We start from the raw sequence: 8,282 nt of genomic DNA on the forward strand, positions 1-8,282 counted from the left end.
TTTCATGTAGGCAGTGCTACATCCAGCCAGCAGACAAGAAGGAATCTGAGCACCAGCTTAATCTAGCACTAGCTTAAGCTTTTACATATGCAGAACAGAGAGAAGAAACTTGTGACACTGCTGTGCATAAGCTTGTATTGCTAATTTATAGATCACCATTTCAGAATAGATCTCTCATAACAAAGACCTCGGGTGAGAGGGAGAGATCTTCTTGAGTCTAAAATACTCCTAATTGGAAGAAAAGTGCCTCATGACATATTCCAAGCATTGTATCATCAAATGCTTACCCAAGCAGATGGCTGAACTTGCGCAGTGGGGTTCCTTCTTGTAATCTGCTGCCACTAAGAGCCTTTTGAGCCAGATCCAAAACCTCTTCAAGTCAATGGGAGTTTTTTCAATTAACTTCAGTATAAGTTGGGTAGGATCCAGAGAATTAAGTGTCCCTGGAGATGCCTTCTGGGCATCTGCTGACACTCCAAGGGGGAATTTCCAATTCCTTTGGGTATTGTTTTTAGAAAGTTCTGAAACAAGAGAGGTTACGTTTAAATTTCCAGAAATTCACACTACAGGAAAATCCTGGCCCTGTTGAAACAAGAGGAAATATTGCCTTTGGTAGGAATTTACACTTCTGACTACCATTTGCTCTATCCCTGTGGTTTTACCAGCTCAGAAAGCTGATGAGGTTGGCCAACTGGTTCTTTCAGTACCAAACAAACGAGGCCAAAAATAAGCACCTAATCACTGGTCTTGAGATGCCCCTTACAACTCTAAGGTCTGGAAACTTTCCATCATTCCATTTCTTGGGGGTTTATAGCAGCCTTAACCTATGAGATCTATTAACATCAGCCTTCCCATTCCTTCCATGCTTGAACTATTTTAAAAAATTCTGCAATTAAGCTAAAATCTCCTGAAGTTTTGCATAAACCTGGTCTACCTCTTGGATGTGAAGTGTTGCTATTCCCTAGTTCAGTTTTACTTCTCCACAGAGCAGAAAGACCTACTAAGTACTGCTAAGAGCAAAATTAAGCATAATTTTCACTGAAAGAAAGCAGGTTAGATATTCAGGACTAGGTCTTTTCAGATAGCTATTACAGTGGCTTACTGGGGATATGGTAAATAAAATTTTCCTACGTTTACCTCAGGTAATTATATGCCTCTAGCAAAAAAAAAAAAAAAAATGAAAAAAGGAGTAACAAGCTCTGGTAATGGCAGAACAGAGTTAAAAATGGTTCCTCAAGGTGACAGTCCACAAGTGAAAAACTAAAGCCCATTCTGCAGCTCTATCAAGTGGGATGCTCTTTCTCTCACTAAGTTCTGCTGGGGGCTGAGGGGACTGTATCCACTGGAAAGGCATCTTCAGTGGTGCAAGACACTGTGGTGAAGTCAAGGCTGAACAGGTCATGCTAAAGATGCAGTCAAAGGAAAAGGCCTTTGACTTAAGGAATCTTTCTACCACCCCCTCCTTCATGTCCTCAATTTCTGTGACCCCTGAAATCTTAAGGCTAAAGTGGTTCAATTTGATGAGTTTTTCATATACAGCTAAAAGAACCTGTTATATACTGATATGGAGATGTATATGCCAATTCAGTGTTCTAGTGTTCTGTTTATTTATGTAGTGTATCTGGATTTAATTTAACCTGAAAAATTCAACTTTACCTTGGCATTTGAAAAACTGAGGTTTTTTATTTCTTTCCAGTCACAAATTTTCTTTTTTTTTTAATAGGTAGAATACTCACAATACTGAAAAGAAGATGTTTGGATTTTGGAAGAGACAAATGCTTTCAAAATTCTGTTTCAAAAAGCAATAATTGGAGGGCTTTTTAGTTTTTCGTTGAACCTGAATGCATATATTGGCCATTTTTCATTTGCAAACTTGTGGAAAGCCTGCACAATGACTTGGCTCTGGCTGGAAGACCTAACTTTACACACTGCTACATTAGCTTCCCTATGGAAATCCTACAGGCCCACAAATGGAAGGGCATGCACACTTCTTTCTCCACTCCACCTTTGTTCTGTGCCTTCAACATGGAGAAACTGCCCGGAAAAGAGTCCTGGGAGACTATGTGGCTGCAGACCTGGTATCAAGACACATACAGACCTTCATCAATTTGTGGTTCTCCATCAGTTCAAATCCTTACTGCTTATTCCAGGCTTTCTAAAATAGTAGCAGAAGGGTACTGGAGAAGTCAATATTCTATTTGTTGGCATCAACAATATCATAGTCCTGCTATGCAAGTATCACTTTGATATAATATGTTCCACAGAATCTTAATCTTGACATTCCTTGAAGTATGACGATAGACAAAAAGATCTAACTTTGTAAAGGGTTAAACTACTAAAAGGAGATTCTTCTGAGAGGTAATTCAATCTTTCACTACCTTTTCAAATTAATCTTACCCAATCTTCTGAACTATGTCCTGAGCTACTGAATATATTTCTGTGCTGTAAACACCAGGACAAAGTCAGCGTAAAAATCTTGTTATCAGTTAACTAGCTTGAAGTCTTTCCTATATTTTGTGTTGACTGCAATGATAAATAATTTATTTTCGGAGTAGCAGATCTCAAATAAATTTCTAAAACAAAACTCCTGCAAAACACAATTGTTATTCAACTCATTTTAACAATTCGATAAATGCAGTGCAATGAGTTCCATTAGCTATTCTCCTAGCCAAGGTCTACTACATCATTAAATATTATCGAGTTGGGTCTGCCATTTTACTTGAAATTATGTGCCTGGCATTTTAGTCTATGGCCATAAATGCTGGAAATGTCAGTTATATAAGCATCCATCTTTTTCACTACTGTCTCCCATCAAACATTAATGGTGGGAGCTCTAATCCATTCTACACAGTCCCAGATACATACATTTGCTAGGAAAGGAACTGTAACAGAGCACACTGACAATTCACAGTAAGTAATTACTCTTAGAAATATCTCAGTAAACTCAATTTGCTCCCAGAGGTCTTTTAAATTATATCTCGTTAGAGTGCAATGTTTTTTCAAATGACAAGGTCACACAAAAAAGCAAAACTACTTTATCTTTATCAGAGCTTTACTCCCCCCCCCATAAAACTGTTATAACACATAATTCCAACCAGATAGAGATACTGTGTTTTACTGTTGGAGCTCAGGAAAGCTATAAAGCAAGCTGAGTTGTTGTTTACAGTCACAATAAATTTAGAATATCGCATAGCATTCTAGGTGAGGCAAACACATCTACTAATGTCAGCTGAGTGGGAAGAAGTAAATTTTTTTTAACTTCACTGGTAAAATAATTCTATTTTGAATTTACACTAAAAACCTCATGAATCAGAGAAAAAAATAATCTTTATATTAATATAGCAAAATACACACTATCTCATTACTCTGCATATCTGTCTTGGTGACTTTACAAGCAAGAGCTTATTGAAAAGCAACATGGATTATGTAGTTGACCAACACTTCTAATTTTATCATAAGTCTTGATAGTTGGTATTCTTTCTTATAATCCCAGCTTCTCAACCTATGCAATTAGGAAAGTATATAAAAAAATAGTCTCTGCATTGTTTTTTCTGAAAAGCACAAAATTATGTTGTTGTGTACCCTGAGCAGAAGCTAAATAAACTCTTTTTTACAGTGTAAGACTCTTTGAATTTATATGCCAATCTCTTGCTATTCAGGAATAGGGTAGAAAAGTACTCTTCATTCTTTAAGACTTCGCCAAATGTACCATGGAACAATCACACAGAACAATGAGAAAGACAACTACAGTGTAAAAGTAGCAACATAATCACATTTTAGCAGCATTCATTTTGGGTACTAAAGGTGCACCTTGTGTTAATAAATAGGCAGAAGCAGCTAAGCAGTGCCTTCATCAAGGATATCCTCAATTTTGTTCCCATTTGAAAAACTACTCCTTCAACTGAAGATGTGCTTTTATTCTTAAGTCCAAGTTACCTGGCACATTAAAAGAATGAACCTAATACCACTGATCTGTCTCAGCAAATAACTACCTCTGAAGGCACAGCCCAGTTTTAGAGCCATGTATAGGGGATGGGACACAACATCATTCTGAAAGCGCAGTTAAGACCAAGTCTTTCCTGAAATGTACCTAAATGAACTTACCTACTCAAAGCAAAGGTCAGAAAAGCAGGAATAACTTTGGAAGAACAGATGTCCTCATAGTGAGTGGGTTTTTCTTTTTAATCCTTTCCTTTTGCAAAGATATTATACAGGAATGGTTTGGGAGAGTCTTGCAGAAAATTAAATGGGCATAGCACAAGGACTGTCATAACAGTCAAGAAATTTTCTGAGCAGCACTTTTATAAGCTTTACCATCTTGCATTTGACTTATTTCCATTTTTTTCTTTGACAAGCACATGCTGAGATTTGCAAAAAGACAGCATCAACAGTCATCTTACAATCATCTTTTCCAGAAAGTTTACCTTCTGTAAGTAAGTCCTGTCAATGAAAAGCCTTCTTCTTCTTCTGACAAGGGGTCTTCTAATGTTGTTACATATTCTTACATTGCTTAATCAATGCAATATATAAAAAGCAAATGCCTAAATTAATGCTTATAAACAGACCACAAAGTAACATTAGCTGAGACCAAAAAAGCACCCAACATCGGGTCCTTCAGGCTCTCAGTAGGTTTCTGAATTTGGGGTTTGCTGGTCTGTTTCTGACAGCTAGAAACCCATACCTTTCTGACAGGGGAGGGGCAAGGACTTGAGTAAAATCTTGCTGGCATGACATGACTGCATCTTTCTGCTACAATGGCATTTGCTTCTGTTTGCCATCAGTAGCAAAAATTATATATAAACTTATTCTATTTCTTCAGAGGCAGTAGTGACTGAAATACAAAGGTATCTATGTATTCAGAGGAGGGTAGAAGGACTCAGCAGAAATCAAAGCTGTACCTTAAATGTGGCTGGCACAGTTCTAGACGTGTTAAGGTAATGTAAGGGTGCCCAGTAAGGTACTACAAGACTGTCTACAGGACTGTCTATAGGACTGTCTACTCTTTCAGGAGGGGCCTTTTTTTGGCACATGACACCAACAAGAATTGTGAAGTCCTCTTTGAATAGGACAATTTCTTTGATCTTCATTAAGGTTTAGTGGCTATGAAAAACTTTGTGGATGAAAAGCCTTGGAATATTTATTAATAGATAACCATCTAAACTCAAAAAAATCTCCCTGTGAGGCACCAGAAGGCAGCTGCTTGAGCACAAAGCAGAAGCCACAGTGGAAGAAAGCATCTTTGCCCTTCTGAGCTGCTTGTGTAAGTCAGGGCACAGGCACCTTGTGATTTCTGTCCCTCTGTCCCCCCCGCACATGACTGTGTCTGCAGATCACTTAGTGCAGCAGTAAAAGTCATCCAAGAGAAAAAAAAAATAAAAAATTGACAGAACGGAAAATAAAAAATGATAGCACAGAATGTACAGAATGCAGGTTACTTCCTGTATCCTTACACAACTTAGACTGTAATTTGCAAGATCAGCAAGCATCATTCCTTTCTCTTCCTTTTCAGCTCTTATATGAAGAACAGTATTAACAGTGTTAATACCTCTGAAGACTGAGATTAGAAACATCTGACCAAGCCACCCTGCTCCAAGCTTCTCAGTTATTGAACTCTGCGTTGAGAACTCCTCAGCAATGGTTCAGACTGTTCAGTAAAACCTCAAATAGGTCAAATCTGCATCAAGGTAACTTTATGAATTTAGATCTGGTCCACCTGACTTAATGAAGAAAGCTCTGTCATTTTATTCCAGATGTAAATTTGACTCATAGCTCTGATTCATATCAGCTAGGAATTTGATCCCATGACTGCAAAAGAGCTGAGCTAATTTATGTTGCTGAAGAAAACTGGGACAAATATCTGTATCTGTAAAACCACAGTCGGAGCTCCCTCTTACCATAGTATCAAGCATTTCAAAACCAGCTCATAGCCTGAATTCTCCTTCCTTTTTTGGCCCACCTCTTTAGTATATCCACAAAACCCTGATATATTTAAAGAAAAGTAGGACTGGATGATGAAAATGTTAAATAAACATAATTGGAAGTTAGATTTATCTTATCCTATAGAAATACACCTTGTGTCTGAATTTTTGCATGTTTTTTTGCTGAGCTTTGACCTTTTAACACAGATCTTCATTTTCTCTTGCCCCAAACAAAACCAGAACATTTCAAACCCCAAATGAAAATAATACATTTAAGTTCATCACAGCAAATTTTGCTTCAGGAAAACAGACTTTCATCCTAACCAGAGTTTTCAGTAGGAAAGCACTAGGATGGGAAATTTTTGGCCAGCTGTACCAAATACGTTCATTCTTTCACTCTGACATTTTTACCTTGCTAGTAATGCTTCACTCCACACTGAGCCCCATTGATCTCCTGGAGCTGAGTGACATCTTTGCAGTCAACACATGCCAGACAGCGATGCCTGACCCATGCCACCTTGGAAGCAGAGTTAAGTGAGTTTGGGCTCTATGGATTCATGATGTAGGATGTCCTCTTGGCTTCCTCTCTGCTTCCTAAAAAGAAACGTGAAAGGTTAGTAATTAACCACTGTCTTAATTTCTTCAATCAGAAAGAGCATTTCTAATGCTTTTAAGATCTTCAGTCTATGAGGCACATCATTCCTACCTCTACAGGCTGTAAATTGAACTCAGAATAATGAAATAGAGAGGTGTGCTTCTCTTTACATTTTCTTTAAATTGAGTTTATAACTGGCAGAAGATTATCCAGAGGTCTTCCAGGATGTTCTCTATCTTCTTAAATCTTAAAGTTCTCTACATCTTTTTAAGTCTTTAAGTTTTTAAATCAAGACTGATGCATGCTTTAAGAAATTTGAGTCAGTTGAGCCACAGGTTGTTAAGCTTGTTGCAGTACTCAGTGGGTAAAATTTAATGCATACAGGTCAGTTTAGAAGAGCATCATAGTCCCTTCTACCTTAAAAATCTACAAACCTATGCAATGAGCAACAGAATGTAATCAACCTTTGGCTATCCTTACCCATTCCCCAGTTGTATTTTTTATTGCAACACCACAGAGACATAAAAATTCAAAACCTAACAGCAAGATTGAAATCAAAACAATTAAATGGAGAGAAAATGAAACAAATAAATGACCAAAGCCACTGCTTTTTTTTTGCCTTTTTTTTAACCCTTTTCATCACTCCTTTTCTTTTCATTGTATAGATCTCACTTGTAGCTTTTTAGAACCACCAAAAAAGCACTGCCATGAAAATCCAGGCTTTGCTGTCACTTTCATTTCCCATTGCATCTCAGGCCTCCCTGCACAAACAAGTCTTTAACAGAGCATTTTGTTCTCTTTTTACCATTCTTACCATGAAAATATCTTTTTAACTTGCATCAAGCTGAAGGATGACCAGGATTTTTGTTGTGTGCTGATAACAACCAAACACAGAGAGTCTGTGGCTTGTATTTCACAAGCGCATGGAGACAGATCACAGGCAGCCATTACCCCTTTTCACTTCTCTGCATCAGTCGACAAGTTACCATCTTCATGACTCCAAGGTTGAGGAAATTTGCCACAGTTTGCAGCAGGCTTAGGTATTGCAAATCAAGCTGGAGTCAGAGCAATGGCCAGGCGAGAACACAAAGAAACCATAGCCACTTCCAAACAAATCACATAGGCTTCCTCTCGTACTGAGGAGGATTACTATTGCAACAACACATCATCAGTAGGGTAAAACGAACCTGTCTCATGAGGTCCAGACCCCTGGTGTGTGTGCTTGGCTGAGGAGCCACTGGCACGAGGCTACCAACTGTGGGCTTATGACTGAGTGCCTCTAAATCAGAATCCCACCTAGATGCTTGATGTTGTGCTGTTGCATCATCGGCCACTCAAGATGGACGCAGGAGATGACAGCCTTGTTCAGAATGTGTGGGTTAAAGCCCTTTCTGAATCTTCATTAGCGAAGACAGGCCTTCCTCACAGGAGAAGGAAAACTCCTATCTTCAAACCCGGGCAGATGGAGCTCGTCTAGCCTTGTATGGTCTTCTATCAAAGAGAAGGACACTCTAACCAAACCTACTACCTGAGGACTTTGCTGTCACCGTCCTAGCTAGCTAGGCCGTGGCAGTTAAACCTCAGGTGTAAAAGGTGGGGCCAGTTCTGCTCAAGCTGCGCCTCACCTAAAACATCCACTGCGCAGGCTGGAAGAGCTTACTCTCACTTGTCTGTATGGGCGGGTGAGGGTCTAAATGGTAGGTGACAAGGTGCATGGGAAGCTGCAGATCCAACCTTGCATGCGGGCAGATCAGCGCATGGGTAGCTCA

General features: G+C 38.9%; 1 long non-coding RNA gene across 1 annotated transcript; it reads right to left on the minus strand.

Annotated features, from left to right (window-relative positions):
- Positions 1-292: 292 nt before the first annotated feature.
- On the minus strand, positions 293-7,563 carry LOC134159986 (uncharacterized). The gene is made up of 3 exons (XR_009963389.1): positions 7,328-7,563; positions 6,330-6,512; positions 293-521 (listed from the first exon to the last, which is right to left on the minus strand). It is a non-coding gene; the product is annotated as an uncharacterized LOC134159986 (long non-coding RNA).
- Positions 7,564-8,282: the final 719 nt, after the last annotated feature.

The sequence above is a fragment of the Pezoporus occidentalis genome, unplaced genomic scaffold, assembly GCF_034315485.1.
Source record: "Pezoporus occidentalis ecotype Australia unplaced genomic scaffold, CSIRO_AGI_Poc_V1 ctg154, whole genome shotgun sequence".
Taxonomy (NCBI): Eukaryota; Metazoa; Chordata; class Aves; order Psittaciformes; family Psittacidae; genus Pezoporus; species Pezoporus occidentalis.